Source organism: Triturus cristatus, chromosome 9, assembly GCF_964204655.1.
Source record: "Triturus cristatus chromosome 9, aTriCri1.1, whole genome shotgun sequence".
Classification (NCBI taxonomy): Eukaryota; Metazoa; Chordata; class Amphibia; order Caudata; family Salamandridae; genus Triturus; species Triturus cristatus.
In genome coordinates this window covers 782,537,365-782,554,809 of record NC_140592.1, presented here as the reverse complement: position 1 = coordinate 782,554,809, position 17,445 = coordinate 782,537,365, and the positions used below count along the sequence as shown (strand labels likewise).

Below are 17,445 nucleotides of genomic sequence, written 5' to 3'. Positions count from 1 at the left end.
GCCCAAACTAACAAGCTAGGTCCTCCCTGGACTGTAAACAAGCACCCTGGCACAGGTTACGGGGTATCACCCCTCATCAGCCAGGCTAGCTTGAATTCAGTGGCACAGTGAGCCACTTCTGGGCATACCCTTCCCACTTAAGGCGACAAAAGTAAAAAGAACATATGATGAAGGGAATGCTGAACAATGCAAAAATTCACCCCCAGTCAGGAGATCTGGTTTTAATCCATTGGGTTTTTTTTGTTTTTGTTTTTTTAACACCACACCAGCTCAGTTTCCAAATAAGCTCCTGTGAGAGGCTGGCCTAGTATATGGTGCTCACTTATTTATGTGTAGCACCTTGCACTAATCCAGACAACCCTTATGGTGATTTTAGTGGTCTTAGACAACATTAGAAATCTCTCTAATTGGTCGCTGTGGAAAGCGGACTTCAGGCTTAGTCCAGAAGGAGTGTAAAGCAGCTTGTTTTACAGAACGTAATCTTAATGAAATAGATTAAATGAAAAAGAACCACCCAGTGTATTTATAAAAATAAATATTTTTTATAAAGTACTCACTAACATACAAATATCTCCTACCTGGAGATATACACAAGGCACACAATACTTTGCGAAGAAACTGGTAAGTAGCACGATATACACAGTGGTCACCCGCGGGGACCAAACCATATAATAAAATAATGTATTGCGACCCACGAACCAAATCAAGACTATACCCAGAAGACATAGAAGTGCTGGGGACCTCAGGAACTGCCCAAGGTAAGCAACCAGGAACCCAACAGAGGCCGTGTGCAGAGTGGGAACACGACTGCGTGCTCGGTTGAAGTCAATGGGTAAGTCGCGGATGCAATTTTAGAGAACAAGGACCCTTCTCAGTGGACCCTGAAGAGACCCCAGGAAAGGCAGAAGTTTGGAGAGCCATCCAACCCGTGGATACCCTAGGAACCAGGATACCTACATCAGGGAAACAGGGTGCACAGGTGTGAAGTGACGTCGGAAACCGCCGTCAAACTTAATGGAGGACTTCAGGAAGATGCCGCTGTTGAAGGTGGAAGCATCCAGTGGAACCCAAATGTGGATTCAGGAGGAGAAGTAACTGTAAGCAGAGGGGACAGAGTCTATGCCACCCAAGAGTGACCTGGAGGCCCGGAAGACAAATGCCTACCGATGTCAAGTGTTGCAGGAGAGTTAACAGTGACCTTGCAGCTGCAGCTGTGTGGACCAGGCGAAGCTGTGGAGAATCAGGAGCCGATCACGAGCTGTCCCACGTCGGATGTCGAGAGTTGAGGGGTCGGTGTCCGTTGGGAGTACCAACAAGCTTTGGCAACTGCAAACAATGTGGGAAACAAAAAAGGTACTAAGTTGGGACCAGCAAGGTCCAAGAGACTCACTAAGCGCAGGGGAGTTGGAGCAGGCCCCACTTAAACAGAGTTAGATCTGAATTAAATCCCACCACAAATCTAGGGACCTACCCACAGGTAAGCCTTACGTACCCTAAGGAAAGGGTTGGGATGATTCAGGGGTCCATCCCAGAGGGGCTGGACATTGGGAGGATACTCCCATGTCCTTTGTCCAGTTTGGCACCAGAACGGGAGCCAACAGCTCCCTGGACTGGTTTGAATTGGAGCATCCAAGTGTGCCCTTCAAGCAGTTTCAGTGGCGGTGGCCATCGCCCCCACTCTGCCCCAATACACTAAACCCTGTCTGGGGGTGGTCACACCTCCCTCAGACAGGATATCTATTGTCCTACCTTCCGCTGCTCGATCTTGTCTCAGCAGCAGGAGGGCAGAATCAGGTCTATGGTCGGCAGCAGCCGTAGCTTGCTGTCCGGTTCTCAAAGACTGGTACCAGGAGCACCGAGGGCCTCCCGGAGGAGATTTACAGTGCATGGAATCATACCTCCAACACCGGCTACAGTGTGGGGGTATGATTCCAACATGTTTGACACCAAGGGTTCGTTACAGCCAGATTAGAGTTAGCCATCGCGTAATGACGCATGGCAACTCCATATATCGAAATGGCTGATGCCCTTACCACCCAGGAGAATGGGATCTGAAGGTTGTAGGGGTGTCCTGCTCATGCAGGGGCCCCCTCACACAGAACCGAGCACACTGCTTTTAGGATCGAAAAGGCCTGCCTTAGGGGTGATTTATAGAGTTTAAGCGTAGTGTCCTCAGATATAGGGAAACCTATATCTTTCGTAAGTGGTGTTAGCACCAGCTTACATTGGCTGCAATGGCAGGCCTGTAGTCAGTGTTTGCGTGGCGTCCCATGGGTGATTTAACACATGCTTCAGCCCATGGCAAACCCCTGGTGTACCTAGGTCCTGGGTACCTCAGTACCATATACAAGGGACTTAAAATGGCATACCAGTAGCCAATCTGGGATGTACCCAAGTACTCACTATAACCAATTTATGGGAGAAAGCACAGAGACTGGGGTCCGGATTAGAAGGATCCCAGTCAGACAGGTCAGAAACAGCAGCACACCAGGAAAAAAGTGGGGGTAATCATGAAAGCAGATCCTACTTTCCTATAGATCCCCTACCAGAAAAGCCTTATTAAACAACATTTTTGGCAGAATGCACTGCACCAACCTAACCTCAGTGGGAGAATTCAATGGAGCGTGAGGAGTCCGGCTCACTCTGGTCACACCTTTGTACTCTTTCAAACCTCTAACCTCAAACTCTGGGATTTTTAAGCAAACTCCCCTAAAACACTATCTTGTTGTTAGATGCTGCCAATTTCAGGAATAAACCCTGTTTGTATAAGAAATATCAAGTTTCCCATCCAAAATACCATCGTTGGACAGCCTAGGACAGGAGATTAGGAAAAGAAGCATAACGGGCTCCTTCAGACAAGTGTTCCAGAAAACAATCCCAGTTTCAGGACCACACCGCATTGGTTTTTTTTTTAAAACTCTTTATTGAACAAAACAGCAAACGACACACAGCTAAACAGTTAATAGCTTGACATTGGTGGGTTACAACATTGGCATTCCATATGTTTACTTTTACAATTTGAGACATTTCCAATAGTGTGTGCCTACCCCTTTTCATTTGGCAAGTCTACCAACCTTGCCTCCCTCCTGTCTAGCTCCGCCGCTGGGGACAAGTAGATATCGTCTCTGTATGCATTCCATGCCGCCCATTTCCGATCGCATTTTTTGGGGCATCGCCTGTTTTTAAAGATGTATTTCTCTGCTATCATAGCCCTGTCCATGTACGCCACCCAGCCTTTTACTAGTGGTGGTTCCCCTATTCCCCAGTTTTTAGCTATATTCTGTTTTGCGAGAGCCCATCCCGATGGTGCCCATGATTTTTCAGTTTGTATTAGGTCGGTGGCTTCCCATATGTTTAACAAACAGAGTTTCGGGGTGGTGTTGAGTTTTTCCCCCCCGCACTTTCCATTTTTTATCGGACCGCTGCCCAGTATGTTTGAATGACTGCGCATTCCCATATCGTGTGAAAGAAAATTCCCTCATGGGAGCAATTTCGTAAGCAATGTGTGTCATCCCTCCTCATTTTAGCCAGGACTATGGCTGATGGGTAGACTCGGTGCAGGGTTTTGAGCTGAAATAGTCTAAGTCTTATGGGAATAGCAATTTCCCGGGGTGAGGGAAGTGCATCTCGCCAATCATCGTCCTCTAGGTCACCCAAATCTATCTCCCATTGTTGCTTAAACGTATCAGTAGGTCTGGTCGATTGTCAAGCAGTTTTTTGTATGTTAGTGAGATAGCTTTCTTAGGCATAGGGTCCAACAGTAATCTGTCCTCAAGTGGGGATGCTTCAGGTAGCGGGCCACCCTCCGGTATCGCTGTTTTTCGGGCATGGCTAATTTGTAAGTATCTAAAAGTGTCAGCTTGTGCAAGCGGAGTCTTTCTGCAGTGCTGCGAAGGTTACCACTTCATCTTTAGTCCACGTCTCTCACTTCCGAAATATGTATTAAATCCCACTTGTGACCACACCACATTATAGACACAGCCCTTAATATAGAACTCAAGACTAGAGCGTGGTTACCTTAATAAGCTGAAATAGATATATTTCAAATGGTGTTTGGCCACATTTGCCTCATTAACCAAAACATGCCCTTAAAAATGAATTAGGGGAATTTAACTATCAGTACAGTCTACTGCGGTCACTTAAGTAAGGAAATAAAAGACCACATCCGCTGAAATAGAACAGAATCTAATAAGATGCGAGTTAGAAATCCTCCCGGCTACACTAGGCTCAAGATTACCTGAGAAAATTAAATTGACAGCCTCTGCAGACCAGCTATAGCGCCCATTGATACCAGTGGGCGAGGCCTTCTTTGTTTTTTTTTAAAGTTCTTTTTATTGGCATTTTACATTTTAACAAGTTACAGCGATGTTTCATTAAATAATAAACCATTTCACAGGCCTCTTTTCGACTATTAACACTGGTTTGATCATGTCAGATTGTTACTAGCAGTTTACACCAGTTCTGTTCTCTGGTAATATCCCCTTGCTTTTTACGAAGGGTGGTATGTAAACACTACAACAAGTAAAATACAGCTTTCAAAGAGAATTGAATTGCATATTATATAACAGGGAGTGGGTAAATATAGTGAACAAAAAAAAAAACAGGCAAACAGGGTGACCCTGTACAAAGAAAGGACTTGGTCAGGTTCATGTCGCTGGCCCGCATGCTAGTGGGACCATTCTCCGGGTGCTCCCATGTTACCAACACCTCAGTCCATAAATCTGATACAGGGTGGACCCGCACCACTCTTCTCTAACCAGCGCCCTCTCCTTGGCCCTTGTCCACTTGTCGACATCCATCCTGCAGGTCTGGACCCTGGACCCTGGGTTCTACTGCAGTTTCCAGGTCATAGCTATTCATCTTCTACCCAACACTTAGGTCAGATCTATAAACCTTTTTACCAACTTTTCATGTGTTCGGCCATGGGAATAGCCTTAAAACACATGCCTCCAGGGAACAAGGGGGAGAACGTCCAAGTGTGGCTTCCAGGGCAGCAATAGGGTCGCAGTCGGGGGCAGTATCACACCATGTGGGCAAAATCAGCACCTAAATGTCCACATCTGAGGCAGGGGCGAGGTTCGCCTCCATAAACCACCTGGATTCTGTGCGGCGTCATATATGTCATGTGTATATAATTAAATTGCAGATGCTTGAACCTCGTGTTCCTGGAGATTCTTTTCGGGTAGGCAACTATTCTTCGCCATTCTGGGTCTGATAGCTCAAGTTGTAAAATCCTCTCAAATCTGTCTCGCAAAGAATTTAAGGGGCTTAGAACCATTGTCGAGGGAGACTGGAAAAAACAAGTCACCAGGTGCATAGTCGCACCCATGGAGACCAGTAACTGCAGGCCAGCATGGATCGAAGGCTCCTCCAGTTCCCCAGCCCACAGGTCCCAAAACACTCGCGTCAATGCTTCATACATAAGGAACTGCCCAGGCAGCAGGTTATAATTCTCCATCAGGTCCTCCTATGGTAATGGGGTGCCCTGCTGATAGCAGTCTCCAACCGTGATGAGCCCAGCATCCTTCCAAGCCGACAATTGCTCAACTGTAAAGTAAGAGAGGGGTTCTCCATGAGGGAGCCCCATCAGGGGCAGCACTGGTGGATACAATGGTGTTCCTGCAGTCCTTAAAACACATCTGTGCCAGCATTTCAAAATGGTAGCACCCCTGTGCGCTGGATAGCCACCGAAGGGCAAAGTAGTTTAGCCAATAAAGTCTCCATGTGTCCTGAGAGCCCAGCTCGCTCTAATTAGCCCAGTCAAGCAACAGAGTGATCCACTGGAGCTGTGAAGCCAAAAAATAGAGTTTGAAGTCTTAAACACCCAAACCTCCCTCCTCTGGGGGGCACCGAAAGACAACTAGGGATACCCTATGACTGCCACCGTTCCATTTCAAGTCACGTAACAGGGTCTTGCGCAGCCTCACCAGATTGACATTATACCATTCTCTTGTCTCCTGGATCTCAACTAGTATCTCTGGCTGGGTACCAAGAGCTTTATCCGAGGTATGCAGTTTATCCTCTAGTGTTTGAAACTTCCTACACAACTCCCTCCGAGTATCAACTGTCTGCCCAATACAATGACCCTGTACCATAACTGTAAAAGCCTCCCACTCCACTATACTCGAGGATGCAGAGCCCTGATACTGAGTGAAATAATCTGATATCACCCCCGCTAGGGAATCACGGTAGCATGCATCTTCCAGAGAGGGTGGACTGAGCTGCCATGTGGGGACAAGTGGGTGCTCCCCTACTGACTGAAATTCAGGGAGATCAGGGCTGTGATTGGACAAGGTCCGCTATAGATATTAAGAGTATACGATATGTTGGGTAAGTCTCTGAGAACATACAAATCGATCTATCCGGGTGTGTAGGTTATGAATATGGGAGAAGTATGAGAAGTCACGCTCCTCTCCATGCTGGGTCTTCCAAACAGCCACCATCCCCCAGTGCCCAACACAGTCTTGTAGTCTGTCCGCCAGCTTGCCAGGCCCAGTCAGCGGGGAGGTCGAGCATTCCAGCAGTACATCCAGTACACAATTAAAATTGCATCCTAACAGTAGGCTATCAGTTGGTAGGCCAGCCATGTGAGTGGAGAGTGAGTGGAGGAAGGACACCTGGTCTTGGTTCGGAGCGTAGATGCTCCCCAATGCAACTTCCCTCCCACACAATCTAGCTGCCACAAAAACCTATCTACCTTCCTTATCTATAATGGGGAGGGTGAGCTCAAAGAGGACCCCCGCCCTAATCCATATTAACACCCCCCCCCCCCCCGGCATAAGCCGAATAGAAAGTTGCATAAAGCTGGCCCCACCACTTAAGTTTCAACCGATCAATCGCAACCCGAGCAGATTGGTCTCCTGAAGCATGGCCACCTGCACTCCCCTCCGTCGGAGGTACCTATGGACACTATGCCTCTTTGAGGCCGATCCCATCCCCCTAATGTTCCATGACATAAATGTCAGAGCCTGTTGGTGCAGAGAGCCTAAGGATTAGTTACTTACCTGTAATCCTAGTTCTCATCCAGGGGTATACTCATCAAAGTCATAATCTATGAATAATCCCCGCCCATGTGCGGGATCCCGGAGCATATAGAAAATACATATATATAAATATATATATATATACATATGTGAAAACATATAAATGCAGCCTAATAATGTTCAAAACATGGCAATGCTGTAAATTACATATTTTTGCATAGTAGTGCCCCCGTAACCCGTAAGGAAAAAAGGCAGCATCAGGCAAATTATAACACAGCACTGCTTTATTGCCATAAAGCAACATGTAATTGTAGGCATTCGCCAGTAGGCTGCAGTAGAGTATCAAGAATCCAAGAAAAACTGACACCTTGCCTTTAAGGCATTAGAGTAGGGGGACCGTGCCTTTAAGGCCTGCCCGTGACCCCCTGCTCCCATGATGCACTACAGGTGACAGTTGGGCCAGTTCTTTTTGGCGGTGCCTCCGCACCTGAGTAGATCTGCCTTCCATACATCACTTATTTAAAGAGAAAACATTGCTCGTCCGGGGAGGTGGGTGGGTCGCTTATGACTTTGATGAGTATACCCCTGGATGAGAACTAGGATTACAGGTAAGTAACTAATCCTTCTCATCCAGGGGATACTCATCAATAGTCATAATCTATGAATAGAGTAGCAAGCCCATACCCAAAGTCTCGCGGACGAGCAACAAAGCAGTTAAAACATACATTAAAAGACACATCTTGTATTACAGTTATGCAAATAGGTTCCTCAAAGAGGCCTGCCCCACCTGGGCGTCGGCCTGTGCGTCTGAATCTAGGCAATAATGGCGCGTGAAAGTATGGACTGAGCGCCATGTAGCCGCTTTACAGATCTCAGACATGGGAACGTTGCGAAGGAGTGCTACCGTAGAAGCCTTCCCCCGAGTAGAGTGTGCTCTAGGTTTACCCTGCAGAACTTTGTGGGACAGTTGGTAAGCCAAAGCTATACAAGAGACAATCCATCTAGAGATAGATCTCTTGGCCGCAGCCAGCCCGGTATTAGTGGGTCCATAGTTAACAAAGAGCCTGTCTGACTTTCTAAGAGTAAGGGTCTTAGCTAGATAGAATTTCAAAACCCTCCGGAGGTCAAGAGAGTGTAGAGCTCTCTCCGGGGGTGTGGTCGGCTGAGGAAAGAAGGTGGGCAACGTGATCACCTGATTAATATGGAAGTCCGAAACCACCTTGGGCAGGAAGCTCGGATGAGTACGGAGCACCACCCTATTAGCATGAAACACCGTGTAAGGTTCCTTGCAGCAGAGGGCCTGAATTTCACTAACCCTACGGGCCGAAGTGATGGCTACTAAGAAGGCAGCCTTCCAGGTCAGATGTTGCAAGGAGGCCTTATGAATCGGCTCAAAAGGACCTCCCATCAGTTTAGAGAGAACGATGTTCAGTTCCCAGGAAGGGGAAGGAGACCTCACAGGTGGGTAAACTTTCTTAAGCCCTTCTAAGAAATCCTTTACCACTGGCATCTGAAAGAATGAGGTCTGGGTAGGAGACTTCCTATAGGCTGTAATAGCAGCTAAGTGTACTCTGATGGAAGAGTACTTTAACCCAGACTTCGCCAAGTACAGTAAGTAGGGGAGAATAACCTGTTCTTGACCCCGGATCGGATCAAGGGTGTTATCTCTACACCAGAAGCAGAATCTTTTCCATTTAAAGCCATACGACTTCCTCGTGGAGGGCCTCTTTGCCTCCCGAAGAATGCTCATACAGTCCGGTGGAAGATCTAGATGTCCGTACTGGATGAATTCAGGAGCCATGCCGTCAAGCGGAGGGAGGGGAGATTGGGGTGGAACACTCTCCCCTTGTCCTTGGTCAGCAAGTTCGGCAGGCATGACAACCTCCTCTGTGGTACCTCCGACAGCTGGAGTAGATCCGGGTACCACCACTGCCGGGGCCACTCCGGTGCTATTAGGATCATCCGAGTTCTGGCCCTGTAGAACTTCTGAATCACAGCCGGGATGAGAGGGAGAGGAGGAAAAGCGTAAAGCAATGTCCTCGACCAGCTGATCAAAAGCGCGTTCCCCTGCGACCCCCGTTGAGGGAACCTGGAGGCGAAGACGGGGCATTTTTTGTTGTCCGCGTCTGCGAACAGATCGATGTCTGGTATGCCCCACAAGCGGAAGATGTCTTGAGCGACGCCTTCGTTGAGCACCCAGTCGTGCGCTTCGACGAAGTCTCTGCTGAGGCCGTCCGCCTGCACGTTCAGGGTCCCTGGCAGGTGAACAGCGACGATCGTCAGGTTTCTCGCCAGAAGCCATTTCCAGATTGACTGGGCCTCCAGAGACAGGACCCGTGATCTGGTCCCTCCTTGCTTGTTCAGATAGAACATAGTTGTGGTGTTGTCCGTCTGAACCTGAACATAGTCGGTCTGCAGGGATGGGTACAGGGACTTGAGAGCGAGATGGACTGCTCGTAGCTCCAAGAAGTTGATGTGATAGCTCTGCTCGGTAGCGGACCAGAGACCTTGTACTTGAAGCCGGCCCATATGAGCCCCCCAGCCCTGCATGGAGGCGTCTGTGACCACTGTCTGTGTCGGAGGCGCCTGATGGAATGGGACGCCGTGAAGCAGATGGGAGCGCTTCATCCACCACCGGATGGAATCTTTGGCGGCTTGATGAAGGGTAATGTGATCTTCCCAGCGGCCGGTCCTCTGCGACCACTGATCCTCTAGGTCTTGTTGCAGAGGACGCATGTGCAGACGTGCGTTGGGCACGATGTAGATGCACGAGGCCATGGATCCCAGGAGAGATGACACTTGTCTGGCTGTGGGATATTCCGTGCTGAGAAGCGTGCAGCTTTTTTGCAGCATGGAGGATAACCTCTCCTCCGAAGGACACACGCTTGCGCTTGAGGAGTCTAGAGAGGCGCCCAGGTAGTGGATCCGCTGAGTTGGATTGAGGATCGACTTCCGGTAGTTGACCTGAAGGCCCAACGAGTGTAGAAGGTTTAGGCAGAACGAGAGATGACTCTGGAGTTGAACCGGGGTGGAACTTTTTAAGAGCCAGTCGTCTAGATATGGGTAGACGAATATCTTCCGTTTGCGGAGAAATGCAGCCACCACCGCCATGCACTTTGAGAACGTTCGTGGCGCGGACTTGAGGCCGAATGGCAGGACCTTGTATTGATAATGTTGGTGAAAGATGCGAAATCTGAGAAACTTCCGATGTTTCGCTGAGACAGGAATGTGGAAGTATGCATCCTGTAAATCGATGGCACACATCCAGTCCCCTTGGTGTAGATGTGGGAAGATCTGGTGCAGTGCTAGCATCCTGAATTTTTCCCTTCTGAGAAATCTGTTGAGTAGGCGGAGATCGAGGATGGGTCTGTAGTCTCCGATCGCTCCTCTTTTCTGAACAAGAAAATACCGGGAGTACACTCCCCGATTTCTCTGCCTGTTTGGAACTTCCTCTATGGCGTTTTTGGAGAGGAGAGTGGCAACTTCGTCCTTTAAAAGCTTGTTTTGGCTGAGAGGGAGTGGCTGTTTCCGTGGGGGTACCTGCGGAGGGGGAGATTTGAACCTCAGCAAGTAGCCACGCTCTACAATACTCAGCACCCATTTGTCGTTTGTAATTGTATTCCACTCTGCCAGGTGAGCGGTGACACTTCCTCCCACCGGAGTGGCGAACGAGTGCGGAGGAAGTAAGTTTTCACTGCTTGGGAGGTTGCTTGTTAGAGGACTGCTGCTGTTTAGCATTTCCTCTTCCTCTGCCCCGGCCCCTTTGCTGAAACTGGGACCTCTGTTGGTTTTGAGAGGACCATTGGGGCGTTTGAACGCGCTGGTGAAAGGCACGTTTGTCGCCCTGGCGAAAGCGCTTGCGGAACTCTTTGCGTTTTTCCAGTCCCACAGCCTTTACAGTGTCCAATTCCGTTTTCATCTTGCTCATTTGATCGTCCGCATGAGCTCCAAATAGCGATGATCCATTAAACGGCAGGTTAAGAATCCTTTTCTGCGCATCTGGTTTGAGGGCTGTTAATCTGAGCCAGGCCGAACGGCGGGAGCAGATGCCATGGGAGTAGCCATGCGCGGCTAGGTCTGATGCATCCGCCGCTGCGCTTATTACTTGGTTGGCCACCAGTCCGCCTTCATGTAGGATCTCCGTGAAGTCCTGCCTGTCCTCCCTAGGCAATTTCTCCACGAATCTGGCCAGGGAATCCCATAGGGAACGATCATACCTCCCTAGCAGGGCTGAAGCGCTAGCGACCTTCATGTGCGCGGCAGATGTGTTGCACATTCTCCTGCCGTAGGAGTCCATCAGCTTGCTGTCCTTCTCAGGGGGGACAGAAGCAGATATTGAGGCTGAGTGAGACTTCATGGCCGCCGCCACTATCACCGAATCCGCTGGCGGGTCCGCCCTCAAGAATAAAGGGTCCTCGGCCGGAGCCTTGTACTTCTTTGCTATTCTCGAGGGGACCGAGCCCGCTGTAGCCGGTGTAAGGAACGTGGCCATCGCTGGTTCTAACAATCCTGGCACCAACGGGAGCAGAGGTCTGGGAGCTGACCGATGGTGTAAAGTGTCAAAGATCACAGAAGTGGGTGCCTGAGGGGCGTGCAGTGCGATGTTCAACTTTTGCGCCCCTCTACCCAGGACGTCCGAGAAAGTTATAATGTCATCCACCGGGGACACTCGCGATGGAGGCGTGGATGAAAAAGTAGGTGAGTAGTCCCGGACTGAGGATCTTGTGGATGCAGTCCCAGTGGACGACCTGGTGCGTCGCCTCTTGTGGGAGCGTTCGCTTTGGTGAGCCCTTGATCCTGATCTGCGCTTGGACGGAGATCTTGGACGTTTTGGCGCGGTGCGACGGTCCCTGGAACGAGACCGGCGTGGTGAAATTGGCCGTGGATCCCTCGGAGGCGATTTACTCCTGCGCGGTGGGGAATACATGCGGGAGTAGTCCGATCCCGGACTCCGACATGCGGCAGCGCCCACATCTCGTAACCAGCGCGGTGACAGTCCAAACCGCTCTGGAGCCTCGGGTGATCTTTCTGGAGATATTTGCACGATGTGCAGTCCCGGAGATGATGACTGTTCTCCTGGGGACCTCTCCGCGGGCGGTCCAGTCTTCGCCCTCGACGTCGAAACCCTTGACGTCGACGACGTCTGCGTCACCATCGGCAAGTGTGAGGTATGCCGTTCTGGTCTCGACGCCGGTCGTGGAGACCTCGATGCCGATCTCCTCTTCTCTGGCACCTGACGTCGGCTAGATGACCTCGACGTCGGCCGTGTCTTCGACGTCGACCTCTCTCGCCGTCGACTGGGCGACTTCGACGTCGACCTCTCTCGACGTCGACTGGGCGACTTCGCCGTCGACCTCTCTCGACGTCGACTGGGCGACTTCGACGTCGACCTTTCTCGACGTCGACTGGGCGACTTCGACGTCGACCTCTCTCGACGTCGACGTGGTGATCTTGACGGCGACCTCTCTCGACGTCGACTTCTTGACGTCGATCTTCCTCTCGACGTCGACCTTCTATGTCGCCGAGTGGGGGTAACCATCGACGGCGACCGGCCCACTCGCGGCGGAATGTACGTCGCCGCATCTCTCGACGTCGACCCCCTCGAGGGTGGCGGAGAGTGTCTCGACGTCGACGGAAGCCTCGACGTCGACGGAGACAGTTCAGATGCCACCAGACTAGCAGCCTTCGAGCCCGAAGGGCCGCCTCTCGACGCCGACTTACTTTTGCGCGGCGGAGACTCTTGATGGTGGGATGAATCCCTTGACGCCGAAGTTCTCTGCCTCTTCGCCGGCATCCTCGACGTCGACGGCGAACCTCTTGGACTCCTGGTCTTCTTGGAGCCCGGGGAGCTGGTATGTCGCCGTTTCTGTACTTGCGTAGCTGAAGAAGGTGGTCTTGATGAGGAATGCTCGCCTTCACGACGGCTTCGTTCCTTCTCCAGTCTTGCATGCAGTTTAATGCGCTCTCTGTCCCTCAGAGTGCGCTTTGAGAACTTCTGGCAGTGGGGACACTGGTCAGGATCGTGTTTTGATGGTAAACACACAATACACACCGAGTGTGGATCCACCAGTGCCATTTTATTACCACAAGAAGGACATTTCCTAAATAAAGGAGACATTCTGACTGGAAAAAAATTGGAAAATTCACTGGAACCAGCAGAATTAGCCCTTATAAGCCAGAAAACGTCGAAAAAAGCTAGAAAAAGCTGTAATTCAAAATTTCAGTCAAAAAACTGAAGAGCTCAAGCTCCAGGATCCTCACAGAAGGAGCCGGAAAAAAGAACTGGCCCAACTGTCACCTGTAGTGCATCATGGGAGCAGGGGGTCACGGGCAGGCCTTAAAGGCACGGTCCCCCTACTCTAATGCCTTAAAGGCAAGGTGTCAGTTTTTCTTGGATTCTTGATACTCTACTGCAGCCTACTGGCGAATGCCTACAATTACATGTTGCTTTATGGCAATAAAGCAGTGCTGTGTTATAATTTGCCTGATGCTGCCTTTTTTCCTTACGGGTTACGGGGGCACTACTATGCAAAAATATGTAATTTACAGCATTGCCATGTTTTGAACATTATTAGGCTGCATTTATATGTTTTCACATATGTATATATATATATATTTATATATATGTATTTTCTATATGCTCCGGGATCCCGCACATGGGCGGGGATTATTCATAGATTATGACTATTGATGAGTATCCCCTGGATGAGAACTGTCCGCTCTCCCCCAGGGTCCCCGCCCCCCCAGCACTCCTGTATCATGTTGTGAAGTCTCTGTTCAAATAATACAAGGGGAAAGAAAGGCATAAACAACCCCCAACTATGAACTCCCCAACCCAAGGGCAGCACAGCAACGGGTGGCCATCCAAATTGAATACTGCAAGCATTTTCTAAATGAATACCTCCCCCAGACAGTCTACAAGGGCCTCTCTGTGAGGTGCGGGCCAAGACGAGAGAGCCAGATCCATGCATTAATGACCCTTCACATTATGACCAGTGCAAATATCTCTCCAGCAGTCAATCCGATTCACACATGGTGCAATGCAATTATAGAGTGCATGAGAATGTGTGTCTCAGTACAAGAGACCTCCTCTCCCACCCTCTACCCCACTGTCCCCGCATCAACAGAACCACATGTAGCAAAGGATATCAAACCAGGTCATTCGCTGTCTGGGGTATGACCACTGGGATCCCAGTCTCACCACCATGCGAGGACACGGAGTAGGACATCACAGATTTGTCGTTTGATGTAGACTCCGCTCCCGAGGCTTTCTTGTGTTCCTGCACAATGTCTGCAACAGCCACGCTGCGGCCTGACCTCACCAGGTAGTCTTAGGAGTCACCCGTGGTCACCGGAGCTGTGCCGCCTCTCATTTGCCCATCGAGGGATGAACTTCCAGCAGAGACAGGAAAGGCGGCGCCTCCAAGAAAGGCTGGAATTGGTCCTGTGGCCAGACCACCCCTTGGCTACAACTACTCCGGCTCTCAATCCGGCCATCCGCCGGTGGCAAAACCTCAGTCTGGGGCAACACGCAAAAAGTCTGCTGGGTCCGGCTCAACCTTTCACTGGCCTCGGCTTGTCTTTCGGCACGGACTTTCCAGCATTCCTCTGCTCCCATAATTCACCCTTCAGGGGCCTCCTCTAATGTCCGGCAGCGAAGGCAGGCAAGGAGCCGCAGCACTCAGGAGCGGGACAATCCCGGCTGCAGGCCGTTTCTCTGTCCACACCGCCCGTCCCTCCTGCTCAGTCTTGCGGACCCAGTAATGCTTTAGGCCTACCAGGCGGTGCAGGTCTAGTGTTTCGCCCTTATCCGCAGCCCACAGGCCCGCTCCGGCTAGTTACCGTCTCCGGAGAAGTGCGCCACAGGCCGTACACTGCCACAACTTTGTCTTGATGTGTTCTGAGGCGGATCTATGTGTGTTCGCCAGTGTTTGGGCAAGCCAGAATAAGCCCGTTGACAGGTCGATGATGCCGGATTTCAGGATAGCTGTTGGGCCTGGCACAGCGCTCGTTTAGAAAGCGTCTGATGCTGCCGCCATCTTGGCCACGCCCCCTTGGGTGAGGCCTTCTTATTGGATTCATTAGTATGCTGGGGGTATAAGGAGGAAGAATCAGTGAAGGCTACAATATATTCGATAGGACTGGAAACCATCCTTGCCATGCCAAGGGTGGCATGGAAAATATATGGAAACTTTCTGCCTCCTGACCTGAGAGACAAACTCAGAAACATCAGAAACAGAGAAAAGGCATGCCTCAACTAGGACTCTGCCTCTGAAAAAATGAGTTAGTCATTCTTACTTGTGGATCAGGAGTCCAAATAAAAAGAAATTCTGGTAGATCGACATTGAGGCCCCGATGTGATAAGTTCCATAACACAGGGTTCCCACTATCCCACAAGTTTTCCTCTTCCACAAAGAACAGGAAAACTTCCTCATCCAGAGTCCAGTCACTCCAATCTCAAAGGTACCTGGAGCTCCAGACTATTAACGACATGCTAAAATCAGTAGATACTGAGACTGGATCTAAATTCTGTGATGCAGGAAATAATGCCAGAAATCTTGGCCAGGCTTACTAGGACCTTGAACACCATTCGCACCAAAATGTATTGCACCACTGCTGACACATGAATCACCCATAAACTCAGTACTTTGCAACACTCTTGGATCACAAATATCCCAGCATACAGTTTTAGACAACTGATAGGATACAATGTTTCCACTTTTCGCCCGTCAAGCTATACCTCCTAGTGCTTAGCTATATAAACAGATCTGTAGCTCTGCCAAATGTGGGTCTGCCATTCCAGGTTATCATGCTTTCCAGCCACCACTGAAACTCTCTAAATTGCCTCCTAAGGAAGACTTGTGTCCGAATAGCAGCAACGCCTTCTGAAGTAAAGAATCATTCACCATTGATTCTGTATGTGCCGAGGCGTTGATGACATCTTTAAAAGGACATTACCAGGAGAGTGACTGTCTAGTCAAGCTTTATCAGGGAACTAGTATTCCTCTGGAAAGTCAATTGGATCTCCATTGAAATGCATAAGATTTTCTGAGCTGGAAAGCAGAGTGTATCACTCTGTATCAACATTGAGCCCCAAATTCCCTTTTTTATTTATAGGTTTCAAACCTATTTGAGTGTTCATCATAAACACTGGATGCTGCTGAAGGTTCATTATCAAGAGCACTTCAGAATTCACTGTCTATTTGCTGCAACACGACAATCATGTCACATACACAGAGGTTTATCAAAAACCCCACCTGGTGAAACACCACAGTACAGACACAATATGGATGTCTTTGAGCTCAAGTTTGGACAGCAAAGCTTCCTCCAAAAGAAATACTCAGCAGCAGGTGAATCCCCTACATAGTGACAAGCCCTTGTCCTATTTCTGCACCAGAAACAAACTGCTTGGCTAAACCCTATGACTGAAAGCTAGTTATCAGGATGGCCCCCTTATGAGCAAAGTTAGAAATCTTAGGAGGTAACCAGTTTTCTCACATCCTGTGAACAGAGAAAGGACCAAGACACCACCTTTCTCATCTCTGAAAAAAATATATGACTGTTTCAACTGTATTTTTTGAGTTTTGACTAAAATGCACTAACTATCCACTCCATCTTTTAAATGAAAGAAGGACAACCCACCTAGTGCTTAAAATGACTGGCTTTCAGAAGCAACCTCAGAAGTAGGACTAATTATATATCTAGGGAACAAAGGACTACTTTTATATCTCTGACAAAACTCAAAGCCTTAACTTCCTATGTGAACTCTGGGAGCCTTGACGTTGAGGGAACCATAAAAGTCCACTATCTGCATCTGGTACCAGATGCAAGCAAGAGAACATGGACACCATCATTATGAGAAAATGATGGAGACCGATAGGACACACCATTCGAATGGAACAAGACACCACCAAAAAAGGACAAGACACCATCACAAGAACAGCTCTCCACTGGACCCAAGAAGACAAAAAGAAGACAGGCAGACCAAAGACCTCCTGGAGGCGAACTGTGAAAACAGAATTGAAGACCAAGAGCCCCAGCGGAGGCACTGTACAAACATTTGCCCAAATCAGACAGAAGTGGAGGTACTTTGTTGTTACCCTACATGCCAGTCAGAATAACAGACAGTAAGTAAGTAAATAATCTGTACTTGGTCTTGATAAAACTCTAGGCACAAAAATATTGTTAATAAAAGGATGGGCCATGTTGAGGCCAAGAATGTTATGATGCACTTGCTCATTTGGAGTCAAGGACAAATAAGCCTGCTTAGGGAGCATTTTCAAACTGAAGTTTCAGCACCTTTTGATCAAAATTGTACAAGATGCGTTTATGAGAAGGCACACAGCCCTTTGCATCCAATTCCCTACAAAGCAGAGTTAAAAAATGGCTCCATAGGGCCTGATGTCCAAGCAAGCTAATTAATTTGGGAGTAAACTGGACAGGAACGTGAACTTATATCAGC

At 49.2% G+C, this 17,445-nt stretch overlaps 1 protein-coding gene across 10 annotated transcripts in view; it reads right to left on the bottom strand.

Annotated features, from left to right (window-relative positions):
- Window positions 1-17,445, bottom strand: part of PCNX4 (pecanex 4) — a 401,845-nt gene that overhangs the window by 323,594 nt on the left and 60,806 nt on the right. The window lies entirely within an intron of this gene.